The following is a 14,899-nucleotide window of genomic DNA, read 5'->3' on the forward strand; positions in this document are numbered from 1 at the left end:
ATCGTGACCTGGCTGAAGTCGGACGCCTAACCGACTGCGCCACCCAGGCGCCCCAGTCTTCATGTTTTCTAAGGTCAATTCTCAGTTGGCAGATTGGGACCATTAAGTGAATACATTTAATAAAACTGAACAGAATTATTTGTTTATGAAACTTAAAAGTCTCATAAGTAGAAAAAGGACTAGATTGCATGAATGAAATGGACAAAATACCATGTCTGTTTTCTGTCACCTTTCCTGACATCACATATATCATGTAATAAACATGCTGATTTTGATTAGAAATACTCCATTTTAAAATTTTCAAGCAGATTGCATGTAATGTAGTTGCTATCTCATGTGTGATCAGTTGTAATGCTTTCTAAGTGATATAAATCTACATAAGCAAATATGTATAGGCATCCCTATCAATTCAATTATTTCCTGTTTAGAGATTTACTCTTAGAAGCTGACAGAAAATATTTTTTATTTAGTGAATTTCATATGAAGAGAGAAATCCTCAGATATATGACAATTAAAAATCATCATTTTCGCACAAATGAAAAGAACGTTATTGTGTTTAATTGTAAATTATGCATGCTAAAGTGGCATTTGTTGTTGCTTTGGAACAGAAGAAAAAATGTGTTAAGAAAAAAATTTAGAGGGAAGGAGTATGAGTGGGGGAGAAGCAGAGGCAAAGGGAGAGAGATTCTCAAGCAGTCTCCATGCCCAGTGTGGAGCCCCCACGCAGGGGTTAATCTCACAACTGTGAGATCATGACCTGAGCCAAAATCAAGAGTCAGATGCTCAACTGGCTGGGCCACTCAGCCTCCCCCTTAAGAAAAATTTTAATCTTATTTTCAACACCCTGTTTCCTTTACTGAGCTCACATGAGTATAAATTAATTTTAGATTTTTTATGTATTTCTCCTAATTTCATAAGTATTACTTAATTTCCTTTTATATTAAAGTTTGATTTTTAAAAGAGGAAACAAACTAAATGTGTCAAAGACAGTGAAGAACTTTATGAAAACTTGTTGAAAAAACAAACAATAAATTTCAAATTACTTTGGAATTATTTAGCTAGTAATATAAACTTAGTAGCTATTATCATGACAATGCCTCAGTTCATTTTACTCTATTCATTGGTAAAATGGAGATAATTTCCAGGGCTGCTGTGAGAACTAAAAGAGGTAAAGAACATGTAAGCTGTGTTTTAATTGTTTATGTTCATCAGCACATGCAGGATAAAAGGCCTTCAGATTCCCCTCAGTTGTTGGAAGTGGCATACAAACTATGCCACAAGCCAACTTCATTCCTCTACTGTGGTGAACCAACCCCCCCGCCCCACTTGCCACATCACTACAGATTTCTCCAGACACCTAAATGTGCCAGTGTTCCAGTTTGTCTACTACAGAGGTTTGCATGAAGACCTTCTACCTGATTTAGAGCACTAGTTTATGTAGGTACTATTTTGGTGATTCTTGGACTATGTTATGTTTATATTTTTAGCAAAGAGGCCTTTTTTCCAGTGTTTGTTTGTGGTTTTGTGTGCAGCCAGTCCTCTTTTCTCCATAATATTCAGATATTAGGGGCTGAGTCTTGATTTTTATCTATTCTGATGATTTCTGTCATGTGATTAGAGGGCTTAGACCATTTCCATTTAAAGTAATCATTAATATTGTTGTCCAACAACTTGGTAATCCTCTCTTCATTTTTTCAGTCTTTTTTCCCCTGTGTATTTCATTTTGAATTATTTCTATTGCTATGTCTTCATGTTCACTACTCTTTTCTTCTGTAATGTCTAATATGCCATTAACCCTGTCTAACATGTATTTCATTTCAGACATTGTAATTGTTATCTCTAGGTGTTCAATTTGGATATCTCAAATTTTTTATATTCCATGTCTCTACTAAACGTGTTCAGTCTTTCCTTCAGCTTCTTGAATGTATGCAATGCAGTTATACTGTTTGTTTTAATGTCCTTCTCTAATTCTACCATCTTTTTCATATCTTGGTCATTTTTGATTAATTTTTCTCCTCATGATGGGTTAGATTTTCCTGCTTCTTTGCAGGCTTCATAATTGTTGTTTGGATGCCACACATTGTTAATTTTAACTTTTGAGTGCTAGATATTTTGGGATCCCTGTAAATATATTGGTTTTTATTCTGGGACACAGTTAAGTTACATGTAAACAGTTTGATATTTTAGGTTCTTGATTTTAATCTTTGTAAGGCTGGACCATAGTAGTGTTTAGTTTAGGGTTAATTGTACTCCACTAATGAGGAAAAATCCTCCTGAGTACTCTTTCTGATATCCCATGAATTATGAGGTCTTCAACTCTAGCTATTATTCCTAAACATGTGTAAACTTAAATTGTTCCCTTTAATCCTTTTGTGGTGTTCTTTTCTTGGTTTGGGGTAGTTTCCTCACAAGCATTTAATGATCAGTACTCAGTACTCAGATAATTATTCATATGAGATCAGGTGTGCTCTGGGTGGTATGGCCATAGACTATTCAGATAATTATTCAAAGAGGACCCTCTTCAGGTCATCAAAATTCTTTCTCTGTGAGCTCTTTTTTTTTTTTGGTACTCTTACCTGAAAACTCTAGCTGCCTTGGCCTCCCTAGGTCCTAATTTCTTCTCCTAATCTATGGAATACCCCTGGGCTCTCCCTGGATTCTCACTCCTTGCACTGTGGCCTGAAAACTTTCTCTAGGAAGTAGGCTGGAGCAATCATAAGAATAACCTCATTTCTTCCCAGTCTCTCAGGGATCATAGATCTTGTTGCTCAGTGTCCACTGACTTCAGAATAGTTGGTTCATAGATTTTTATTCAGCTTTTTAGTTATTTCAGATCGGAAGGTAATTCTAGTCTCTGTTACTCTATCCTGGTCAGGAGCAGAACGGTGTATGTTACAGATGTTGTAATCTGATCAAGTAAGTAAAGGTGTATAAATATATATGGGAATGTGCATATACAAATAGAAAAGACATAAAAGAATTCATCACTGATAGATTTTGAAAATGATTGTGTGATTTAAAACGATTTTTTTGTTATTTACTTCGATGTCTGTTATTTTAAATTTTTTACACTTCCATCTTATTGCCACTAAAACAATTCTGAATATATATGTCATCATGTTAATGCAGAATATGCAGAAAATAATGGTAATAATAACAATACTCATAACATATTTTTAGTGTGCACCATATTCCAGAGTGTTCTAAGCTGTTTATAGGTGCTAACCACTTTATTCCCCCAAAGAACCTGTGAGGGCTATACCACTAATGTCCCCACTTTATATAGGAGGGAATTAAGGCACATGGAGATGAAGCAAATTCCCTGATTGTACATTTAGTAAGTTGCAAAACCTGGAGATAGCCAAAACTCTTGGGCTCTAGAATCAGTGCTCTCAGCCTCTTAACAAAACAAGTAATAAATCCATTAAAATTTTCATTGGAACAACTGGAGACAGTTACCTATGTTCTGAAATATAATTTAAAAATTATGTTTTTTCTAGATATTTTAGTAGTGGCAAATCCCAAACCCATTGTTTCTCCTAAAAGGAAATATTTTCTCTCAAACTAAATAAAACTGAGCATAATAGACAAAATCAGGCAATTGATGTTGGAAACCAAAAAGGAAAGAAGCAAAGGAAAAAAAAATGTAGTCTCTGATATTAAGGACTTGAGAGGTCATCATAGTAAATCCATCTTTTATGAAAAAGTTGAAATTAGGAGGGAGCAGAAACTCTGAAGAAGAAGTAAAAACACAGAGAAAAGCTATCCAGTAGAAAATTAACACACCTCTCAGTAATGGGAGAAGATAGGCATTTGCTGTATGAATGCATATTTTATGGGAAAGAAAAAGACAAGTGGATTCCCTTCAATGTTTTTGATCCATACACATTTTCAAAATGAATAGGTATTATGTGGTAAATAATGTCTCCTAACTTGTTTTAAAAATAATGACTGGATTTATTTTCCTCTTTATATATTTAAACTTTTTTTTTTAAATGTACTTATTTATATTCAGGTGGAGGAAGACAGAGAGAGAGGGAGAGAATGAGAATCCCACGTTCAATGCGGGGCTCGACCTCACGAGAATGTGAGATCATGACCTGAGCGGAAATCAAGACTCAGATGCTTAACCTCAGACGCTTAACCGACTGTGTCACCCAGGAACCCAGATTTATTTTCCTCTTAAGACAAACTTGAATATCTATTGGAGAAACATATACAGCAGAGGAATCCTTTACATGTTAGCAAATGATGTTTTATTTTATTAGTTTTATAAGATGTTCTTTGGGGCACATTCCTTTGCAAGTTCCTGTGGGAGTTATTTAAAAGATAACAAAATGTAGGTTTTGGGGATTTTCTACATAGGCAATCATCTCATCTGCAAATAGGGACAGTTTTCTTTCTTCCTCTATTTCTTCTTTTCCAATTTGTATGCCTTTCATTTCATGTTCTTGCCTTCCTGCAATGGCTAGACCTTCCAACACTATGTTGAATAAGAGTTAAGAGAGCAGACATTGTCTTGCTCCCTATCTTAGAGAGACAGACAGCATTCAGTCTTTTACCATTGAGTATAGTCTTATCTGTAAGTGTTATGAGGCTACTTATGAAATGCTAAGAGGCGTGTTGACTGCACCAGGCTATAGCCCCAAAGGAGTTCATGTTAAGCTAAGGGAAAGTAGAGGCAACCAGAGAAATCATCCCATGTCCCCAAGTTGTACACCCAGGACTAAAGAAGACTGTCACATTCTCTGTCCACTAGGGAATATCCTAAGGATTGCAGTTTGTGTCTGGGGGTTATATGGCCTGGGTATGAGTCCCAGCCTTGCCACTTAAAATTAGCTGGTGTTGTGAACAAACCCCTGCAGCCTCCATTTACACTTTGGTAAAGTAGGCATAAAAGTGGTACCTACCTCATAGGTTTGTGGTGAGGATTAGATGATGCAAGAAGAGCATTTAACACAATCTTTGTCACACAGTATAAATAATTTTACTTTATTACTTACTTTTTACTATAAAAGTTACTTACAAAACCTGTACAAAATGAGAAACTTTTAGGAAGATCATGACAAAAATACGCAGAGGCAGAGACAAAGAAATTTGCTGTACCTTTATGTTTTCTGCTCTTATGTAAAATGGCATGGAGATTCATGGTTCTATGAGCAAAGCCAGAATACCAAAAGGTGACTGTAATGAAATATATAATCTTCTCCCTTGTAGCATGTTCTTTGTTCTTTTCTTCTGAGAGCTGGAGATAACAACTGAGTTTGAGAATCTTTCATCTTAGAGAGGCTGCATCTCCTTGAATTAAGTTGTCCAAAGTTGTTTCCAAATATGAAAGACCATGCGTGATGCTAATGTGATGAGGAGCAGAAGAGAGAATTAGTTGCAACATGAAACAGTGATAGGGAATCATATCTGACCAACCACCCATTGTGATGGACGGGTCTTTCAAAGAGAGTGCTCTCTTCACTTTGCCAACATCAGAGAGTTCATCATTTTGTGTTGGAAGAGGAGCCTCCCCACAGCCACAAGCCCTCCAGGTTGTTGTCTCCTTTCACTCAGTCTAAATTCACAGTGATGGGTGACTTGGGCCAGAGGTTTAAAGAGAGTCTAACTAGAGGAGTTCAATGTCTGTTGGCCTGGCAGTGTGGCAGCTCATTACCTGCTTATAGTGTTCACTCTGAAACCTCCATTATTACCCTAGCATTCAGGCCTAGTCTCAGAGTCTGGGCTTACAGTTAAGTCTTGGGTGGAGGAGATACTATTAGTTTTCCTAGGATATTTGTTTACTGGATGATTTTTATTTATTATTTTTGAGAGAGAGAGACAGAGCGTGAATGGGGGAGGGGCAGCGAGAGGGGGAGACACAGAATCCGAAGCAGGATCCAGGCTCTGAGCTGTCAGCACAGAGACCAAAGGGGGAGAGGGCCTCAAACTCAGGAACCGTGAGATCATGACCTGAGCCTAAATCAAATGCTTAACCAACTGAGCCACCCAGGTACCCCAATGTCCCTAATTTTGCAATGAGAAATGAGTTGTGATTCTTTTCTGCCAGCACATCAGGAGGGAAGAGAAGTACTGCAGCTTTCATCAAAAGTGTCTAGCCACTGGGGTGGCTCAGTTGGTTTGAGCATTCAGCTTCAGCTCAGGTCATGACCTGGCAGTTTGTGAGTTCAAGCCCCACATCAGGCTTGCTGCTGTCCGCGTAGAGCCTGCTTCAGATCCTCTGTCCCTTTCTCTCTATCCCTCCTCTGCTCATGCTCTCTCAAAAACAAATAAGTATTAAAAAAAGTGTCCAGCCACTGCTTTTACCACATGTGTATCTCATTATGGGCTTTTACCATAAATTCTTACACTCGATTTGGGCAGATTATGCTGGCCAGATGTGTGTGGGGGTTCCTCTTGCCCCAGGATTTTCCAGGAGAGACTTCATCCAAGGGCCCTCTTTCCATCCTCTTCCCCAACTATTCATAGGGAGCAGGGAGTAATTTCTCAGAAGCCCTTTGCCCATCCCTCAATAAGGACAACTCCCCTCACTTTTCCAGGAGTCCTTAAATTAATTCTTTTAGGATCTTAAAGGCCTTAAATTAATTCTTTTAGAAAAAAAAACAATCTACCCCACGAATCACCTTACTCTATGACTAACTATTTCCATGTCTCAAACTGCTGGACTGAACAGAACTTGTGATTTCCACTTCTTTCCCAGTAACAGCCTTCTCCCAAAGGTGGATTCTTCCACCTCCCTGCTCTTCTGGATTGTCTCACCAGATTCAGAACAATGCTCATCAGGAAGCACCCAATGTCTTCCTGTGGTCCAGTGGGGATGGTGCAGTCACTTTTTGACTTGGGGCCTTGGCCACTTTTCCTTCCAGACTTAGTGGGCCAGTGAAGACAGAAGCTGACTGGTACATTGGAAGGGAAAAGGAAGAGAGACTCATATTTTCTGAGGGTGGATCTGCTGAGAATCAGGAATCTGGCAGAGATTTACACCACTGGCAGTGGAGGAGACAGGAGACTGTGAACTACAGGTGTGAATACATTTGAGGGGCAGCATAATGTGGAGAATATGGAGAAAAGAAGAAAAATACATGCATGTTTTTATTTTGACTGTGAGTCCATGTCATTTCTATGTGGTAGAATGAGTGCTCTGATGGGGTTGGGGGAAGGGAATAAGACAATTACAACATTTTCATTCAATTGAGTCATGTACACCATATATGGAATTTAGGGTAAGGAAATGAAGTCACCACCCACTCCATCCCAGTGTTTTCTTAGTCCCTTATCTTACCCTCTTGTTTTAAATAAGAGTGTTTCCTTTGAGCTCCTGAATGGGCAAGATCAAAGCCTAATACTGTCTTAGACAGGACACTGGAGCAAGAAAGACAGATCTCCAGGGTTCCCGATGCCAGACTCAAAATAGTAACTCTGTGATGTTTACCTCTCAAGGATCAGTCTCCTCACCCCTCTTAGCCTCTCTTGAAAATAGATATTTGTGTCATGTGTGCACTTCATTGCTATGTGGTAGAGTGATGACCCAGCAAATGGAAACAGATGGGGACTGAGAGCTTGTGTTTCCTGATTTAGCATTCTGGTTGTCAGGCACCTCCCATCTTTCTGTGACCCTCTCAGGGCACCCCATATTCCTGACTGTTGTTTACATATCTCTATTATCTCAAAGCATGGGGGCAAAAGGGTAGGAAAGGGGACAAAGAGAGGGAACCCTGGAAAACCCACTGTTTTCTACTTTATTCCCCTGGAGGAACTGGGGAAAAGGAAGAAAATAATCACCCTGTTTTTTCTTGTTCCACGTGGTCATGTTCCCTTCCTTTTCCCTGTAGATAGCTTCAGAGGAGCACTTGTCCATTGAATACTTGAAAGATGAGGTACTACATAGTATCAAAAGTTATTTCTATGGGGGCGCCTGGTGGCTCAGTTGGTTAAGCATTGAACTCTTGGTTTCAGCTTAGGTCATGGTCTCCTGGTTTGTGAGTTTGAGCCCTGTGTCATGCTCTGTGCTGATGGTGCAGAGTCTGCTTGGGACTCTATCTTCCTCTCTCTGCCCCTCCCCCTGCTTGCTCTCTACCTCTCTCTCAAAAATAAATAAACATTTAAAAAAAAAACAATAAGCAAACAAAAAAGCTATTTCTGTGTATTTTGGACAGGACCCTGCAGTACCAGTCAGATCTTCTTGGGTCCTGGTGGCAGACTGCATTTGATTACTCTGGGATGACCTTATATTAGTGACCTCACTCTATGTGGCCTTTCCTGTCAGAGGCCTTTTCTCCCACCCAGCTACACTGGATGTATTTTGGCCATAGAATAAAGCCATCTCCATCCAGAAAAACACTGAGTTTCTAGAAGGGAAATACATTTCCATGTAAGTCCAAGGAATAATTTTAAGTGTCATGCTTCAGGCTCACTAGTATTCTTCTTTCAATCACTATAATTCAGTTAAACAAAAATTCACTGAGTTCCAGGCTTTGTGTGGGCTCTAGAGATATTTGTTGTTACATAGTAGGATACCTTCATGGTGAGTACCAGTGGACTTTGATACCACACAGTCCTGGGTAGGGTTCTGCCTCTGCTACCTACTAGCCTTGTAACACTTGACAGCTTTCTTAACCTCTCCGAACCTTGAATTTCTGGTACATAAATGATGGTAAAAACCTTAAAGGGCTCTTGTTAAAATCAAATATGTCAATGTCATTGAAGTACTTAGTATGGTATCTGGCATAGAAATGCAAGCTACAATGGACCTTCACTCTTTTTATTCAGCCATCTTGATGTTGAAACTACTCTGGTTCTGGCTATACCTGGTGGTAGTGTAATCAGTGTCAACATGTTCTACCATTTCAAATGTATTCCTTAACAGCCTAAATGTCCATCAACTGATGAATGGATAAAGAAATTGTGGTTTATATACACAATGGAATACACGTGGCAATGAGAAAGAATGAAATATGGCCTTTTGTAGCAACATGGATGGAAATGGAGAGTGTTATGCTAAGTGAAATAAGTCATACAGAGAAAGACAGATACCATATGTTTTCACTCTTATGTGGATCCTGAGAAACTTAACAGAAGACCATGGGGGAGGGGAAGGAAAAAAAATAGGTTATAGATGGAGGGAGTCAAAACATAAGAGACTCTTAAAAACTGAGAACAAACTGAGGGTTGATGGGGGGGGTGGGAGAGAGGGGTGGGTGGGTGATGGGTATTGAGGAGGGCACCTGTTGGGATGAGCACTGGGTGTTGTATGGAAACCAATTTGACAATAAATTTCATATTAAAAAAATAAATAAAACTTAAACAGCAACAACAAAAAACAAATGTATTCCTTTTATGAAGGGAAGCAAAACCTAAGCATTAATAAGTTGTGTTGAAAATGCAGATTTTGATAAAGTTTATAAGAATGACTCTACTTCAGTTTGTAGAACTGATAAAAAGATGGAAAAAGAATTGATGGCTCTAAATTCTATAAGCCAATTGCATTTATTTAAAAAATATTTATGGGACATCTATTGCATGCCAGGTGCCAGAAGCCCACAAAACATATGTTCATCTGAGAACTTTCTCCTAGACTCCAGACCTATGTATTCAACTGCCTGTCAGAAATGTATATCTAGAGCAGTGGTTTTCAAATGGTGGTGATTTTGCTTCCCACATCAGGAGACATGTAGAAATGTCTGGAGACATTTTTGGTAGTCACAACTGGGAGTACTACTAAAATCTTGTGGGTAGTGGCTAAACACCCCACAATGCATAGAATAATTTTCATAACAAAGAGCCACAATGTCAGTAGTGCTGAGTTTGAGAAAACCTGTCCTAGAGTAAAGTAAATGTCACTACCCATCCTATATGTATAGATTTATGGTAGGACCCAACTTTGGAGTCCAACAACCCTGGATTAGAATAACCATGCTGCCTGTTACCAGGCATATGACCTTGCAAAATGTATTTAACCCCTATGACCCTTAGTAGAGCATGTGCTAGAGGAGGAATGAGCTATAACAGGAATACTGACACCTTACACCTTTAGAACAGCTGTAAGGAGTTAGAGAAACAGCATGTAACATTCCTAACACAATATCTAACAAGTAACAGGACATTGAAGTGTTAGTTTCCTTTCCAACCCCACTTCTTAGCTTCTGCTTCTGACATGACTTTAACCTAAACTACATAATCCTAAACAGCATAAATGTACCCTAAAAAGCTTCTGAAAATGTGATGAAGGAAATTAAATTCACACAGACCCACATTGTGTGTAAGAGTCAATGCCACCTCTGTGTTGTAGAATTGTTTGGTGGAGGTGGGATAGGGGAAAACTTGTTATCTCATTTTAATAAAATCAATGTAACTTTACTGACCTCTTCGGGGTCCTTTTGGAGAGTTAACATCAGGGGTGCCCACTAACTGGGTATCTGCATTCATCTTGTCACTCAGTAAAGACAAATTCCCAGAGAAGCACAAAGAATGATGATGGGTCCTCTGAAGAATGCAATGGAGCAAAAGGAAGGAACTGTTTGTCCCCAACTGACTGTTTTCTGCATGATGTTGGGTAAGATGTGTACTTTCTCTTGACTACTGACTCAGTTTTAAAGCATGAGATTTGAATTGGTCATCCAGAAGGCCAAATTTGTGTATAAGCTATTTAATTTCCATTCCCAAGCATTCCTGTTATTTAAATTCTCACATTCCAGTGTTACTGGAAAATGAGGTGAATTAAACTAACCTTGTAAATAATCTGTGGCATTTCTGAGGCAGAGGGAAAAAAAGTACTGGTGGAGCCCTTCAGTGGTTCTTAACACTTCTTCTTGGAAGGGGCATATTCAATTTCCTCTTATATTTCAGTGGCCACATCCAGTCACATGGCCAAGCCTGATGTCAATGGAGTGGGATCAGTGGCCCTGGGAGGGACATCAGGGACCAGCTAATCCTTGTGACCCCATAGCTATACTTATTACCCTAAAGAGCAGAATTTAATCACCCTCAGCTTCCTCAACAAGAGAGGTTGTTGAGTACATACACATGAGGGCACAATACTGGGGAAGTGTAAATCTAATATTTTCTAAATGGGAAGCTGCTAGTTATATTGTGGGAGGGCAAGGGATAGAACCTCATCCAATCCTGTTATTTATCTGGAGAGGTAACTTAGACTCTATGAGTCTGAACTTGGTTATCTGTGATGTGGAACCCATGATATCTTTCTCACAATGCTGTCTTGAGGAACAAACGAGAAAACCTGTCAAATACATATGAGCTGTAGTAGGACTTCAACACATATTATTCTTGGCCCACCTTCCTCCTTCCTCCCAGAGAGGAGATGATGTTGGCCTAATCAAAGAACATTATTGGCATAGAGAGCATCTGGAAAGGTAGTAGCAAGAGCTGAAATATGTCCCCATAATGTATTTGCTTTGATGTCAGTTCTGAGTTTATGGGATGAGTTTCCAGTGGAAGTTGGGGAGAGAGAAAAATATCACTACACCATTTCCTGTTAAAGCATATGCTTTCCTGTCCCTTTAGTTTGTCATCTAGTTTGATACTGGAGGAAGTTCCCATTGATCCTCAGGCAGAAGAGACAGTACACAACAAAATAACATGGATACCAGATGGAAAACTGGAATCAGGACAAAGACACATCCCCGACTATAGAACGTTGGATAAATCACTCCCCTTGTGCTGACCTCAGCCCTAACACAATGATGCTCTATAACAGTGGCCTGAGATTTGGGTCAGAAAATTCAGTTTAAACGTGGATATCATTAGTTGAAGGTTGAGAGATTTTTTTGTTTTGTTTTGTTTTGTTTTTGGTCTGAAACTACATGTGCTAGGCAGAATTCTAAGACAATCTCCAATGATCTTCATCCTTGGATAATTCTCTCCCCCTTTGAGTGTAGGTGGAACCAATGAATATGAAGAGATATCACTTCTGTAATTATGTTATATGATAAAATGGATAGTATCTACGTGGGCCTCACCTAATCAAACAAGTTATTTAAAATCATGGAATTTTCCTTGACTGTTTACAGAAGAGGAAGTGAGAGACTCAAGGCACAAGAAAAATTAACTTCACTATTGCTGGGTCAAAGATGGATGAGTCCACGTGGTAAGAAATTAGAGTAGGATCAGAGAGCACCTCTAGAATCTGAGAGCACCCCTAGCTGACAGCCATCAAGGAAATTGGGACTGTAGTCCAACACTCATGAGGAACAAGAATAATCTTGGAAGCAGATTTGCCCCAGAATCTCCAAAGACCTCAATCCAACCTACATGGACACCTTGATTCCAGCCTTGTGAACTCCTGAGGAGAGAACATGATCATGCTGTGCTAGACTTCTGACCTACAGGCTTATGAGCTAATACATGGGTATAGCTTTCAGCCATGAAGTTTGGGTGTAGATGGTAACTAGAGAAAATGCATTACCATGATAACAGTTTTTATAGTGCATGGTGGGGTTGAAGGTTATGAATATATTCACACTAGCATTTCGATGTACTTTCTACATTTCTAAATGGATTATGGGTTACTTGCTAATTAGAAATAAAGCCCTTAGAATTTATTCATGTAAAATATGTTATATTTCAGACTTTTAAAAAGTTATAGTAAATACTACAATAGGCAAACATGTATATAACCAAAGTTATGAAGTAAAACATTACAGAAAGTAGATGCCTCTGTGTTACTCTGAATGTGTTACCCCTAGAGAGACCCACTATCTAGGGATGTGAATACATCCCTAAACAAAACACATGGCTGCTTTATGTATTTTTAGTTCTAATTATGTAAGTAATACATTTATATACTTCTTATTGAAAATTTTCTCTCTGAAAATAGTTTTTCTAAGATTTCTCTAATGAAGTGACCTTGGGACTGGTCATATTTTTAGGCATGCTGCTATGAGCATACTTGCACTTGTGCCCAGGACTCTGTAGTACAGACTTAAGAGTGTAGCAACTGACAGGACCTCATGACTTTTTCTTTTTTAAAAAAAATGTTTATTTATTTTGAGAGAGAGAGAGAGAGAAAGAGTGCAAAATTGAGGGAGGGGTAAAGAGAGAAGGAGAGAGAGGATCCCAAGCAGGCTCTGCACTGCAACAGAGCTGAACATGGGGCTTGATATCATGAGCCATGAGATCATGATCTGAGCTGAAATCATGAGTCAGACGCTTAACTGACTGAGCCACCCAGGTGCCTCACCTTATCTCCTTTTGTCATAGATATTGCCAAATGTCTCTGTAAAGAGGTTGTAACAATGTGTCCTCCCCAGCAGTGTATGGAAGCAGTGTGCAGAACAAATACAAAGCCAATGACCAAGTTTTCTTTTGAAACTTAATAATTATTTCAGTATATATTCTGAAGCATAAAGTTAACATAAAGCTGAACATTTAGAAATGGACAGGTGAAATGTACCACTTATAGAGAAATAGAGAAAAATTGTCATCAACATTCTAACAAGGTATCCGATTAGCAAATATTAAAAATGCCATGAAACTCATTGTTTGCACAGATCTGGAAAGATTAGTGTTCTCATCTTGTTGTGGGTTGAGATACACATTAGTAAAGAAATTTCAAAGTTAAGCCAGATAGTACTAAAAAATATTAGATGCTCATGCTCTTTGACAAAGGAGTCTCACTTATGCTATCTATCCTCCTGATGCAGTTGGTGAGGCCCCTACATCATTACTCATCTATCCACACTGCTCAGGGCTGAGCTGTGCATTGCCCTAGCTGGTTCTGTATCTTCAGTCGTCCAGACCCTGTGCCATCCAGCCTTCAATTGAAACAGGAAAATCTGTCTTATAGCTGGATGCAGCCTTGATGGACCATCCATGGAGCCATCTCAAGCATTGATATGGAACAGCACTCCGGTTCCTCCTGGAATAATGTATTGACCTCTGATCTAACCCCTAAGTAAAATCTTCCATCCTCTTACCCTTGGGTCCTCAGATGCCCTCCTCTCCCTACTAGGTACAAGAAGCCCAATCCTTTCCACAAGTTTAACTTTTCACAAAGCATGGAAGAAACATGGACTTCAGACATCTTTTACTTCCCACCCTGGCACAAACCTCCCCTGAGGTAAGAGGACGAAGCACCAAGCCTGTCTCCCTGGTGCAGGGAGGGTAAAAAAGAACAGTGATTAATCACCTCAGCAGTATGTGTCCTGATTCCTTTGCTAAAGCTCTGCCACCAGCAACTAAAGGTGCCCAGAATGCCCAGGTCCATCCCTGGCTCTGCCAGTGGGTGTGGGGAGAAACCTCTTTTCTGTCTGTGTCTGTGTTCAGGAGCACGTGCTTTGTACTAATATATATTCATGAAGAGAGGATAGTGATACCTCACTACCAGGGTTGTCATGAGGATTAAATCCAGCCACTAAGTGAAGAACATTGGACTTGGGCTCAGCTCAACCATCTGATCCATAAATTATAGCTGTCTTTCCTCCCCAGAGCAGGAAACTCATACAGCTCCTTGAATTGCTCCCTTAGCATATATCCATGCATATATGCATGGATATATCCATGTTAACCTGAATGCAGGTCAGAATCAACTTCGGGATCCTTTTCTAAACCCTCACCTGAAATTTCCTTGTTGGTGGAAATAGGGCTTCTATCAAAGGCCATTCAAATGATTAAGTTATAATAATACAGGTCTCAGAAAACAGATACCCTATTTAGCACCAACGGTATATGTGAATATCTGTTGTCCTTTCATTCCACAATACCAGGTATTATGATCTTATCTCTATTTTCAATCTATTTGTGTTTCCCAGACTTTCACCATTGGAAGAGTCTTCTCAGATGGTTGTTACAGATTCACAGGCTTGTCCCCTAGAGTTGTCAGATTTAGTAAATAAACATACAGGATGCCCAGGTGAATTTGAATTTCAGACAAACAAAA

The 14,899-nt window shown here is 39.2% G+C and overlaps 1 long non-coding RNA gene across 1 annotated transcript; it reads left to right on the forward strand.

Moving 5' to 3' along the window:
- Positions 1–4,094: 4,094 nt before the first annotated feature.
- LOC123594621 lies at positions 4,095–12,671 on the forward strand. The gene is made up of 3 exons (XR_006710809.1): positions 4,095–4,240; positions 10,444–10,558; positions 12,033–12,671. It is a non-coding gene; the product is annotated as an uncharacterized LOC123594621 (long non-coding RNA).
- Positions 12,672–14,899: the final 2,228 nt, after the last annotated feature.

Source organism: Leopardus geoffroyi, chromosome X (genome assembly GCF_018350155.1).
Source record: "Leopardus geoffroyi isolate Oge1 chromosome X, O.geoffroyi_Oge1_pat1.0, whole genome shotgun sequence".
NCBI classification, from domain to species: Eukaryota; Metazoa; Chordata; class Mammalia; order Carnivora; family Felidae; genus Leopardus; species Leopardus geoffroyi.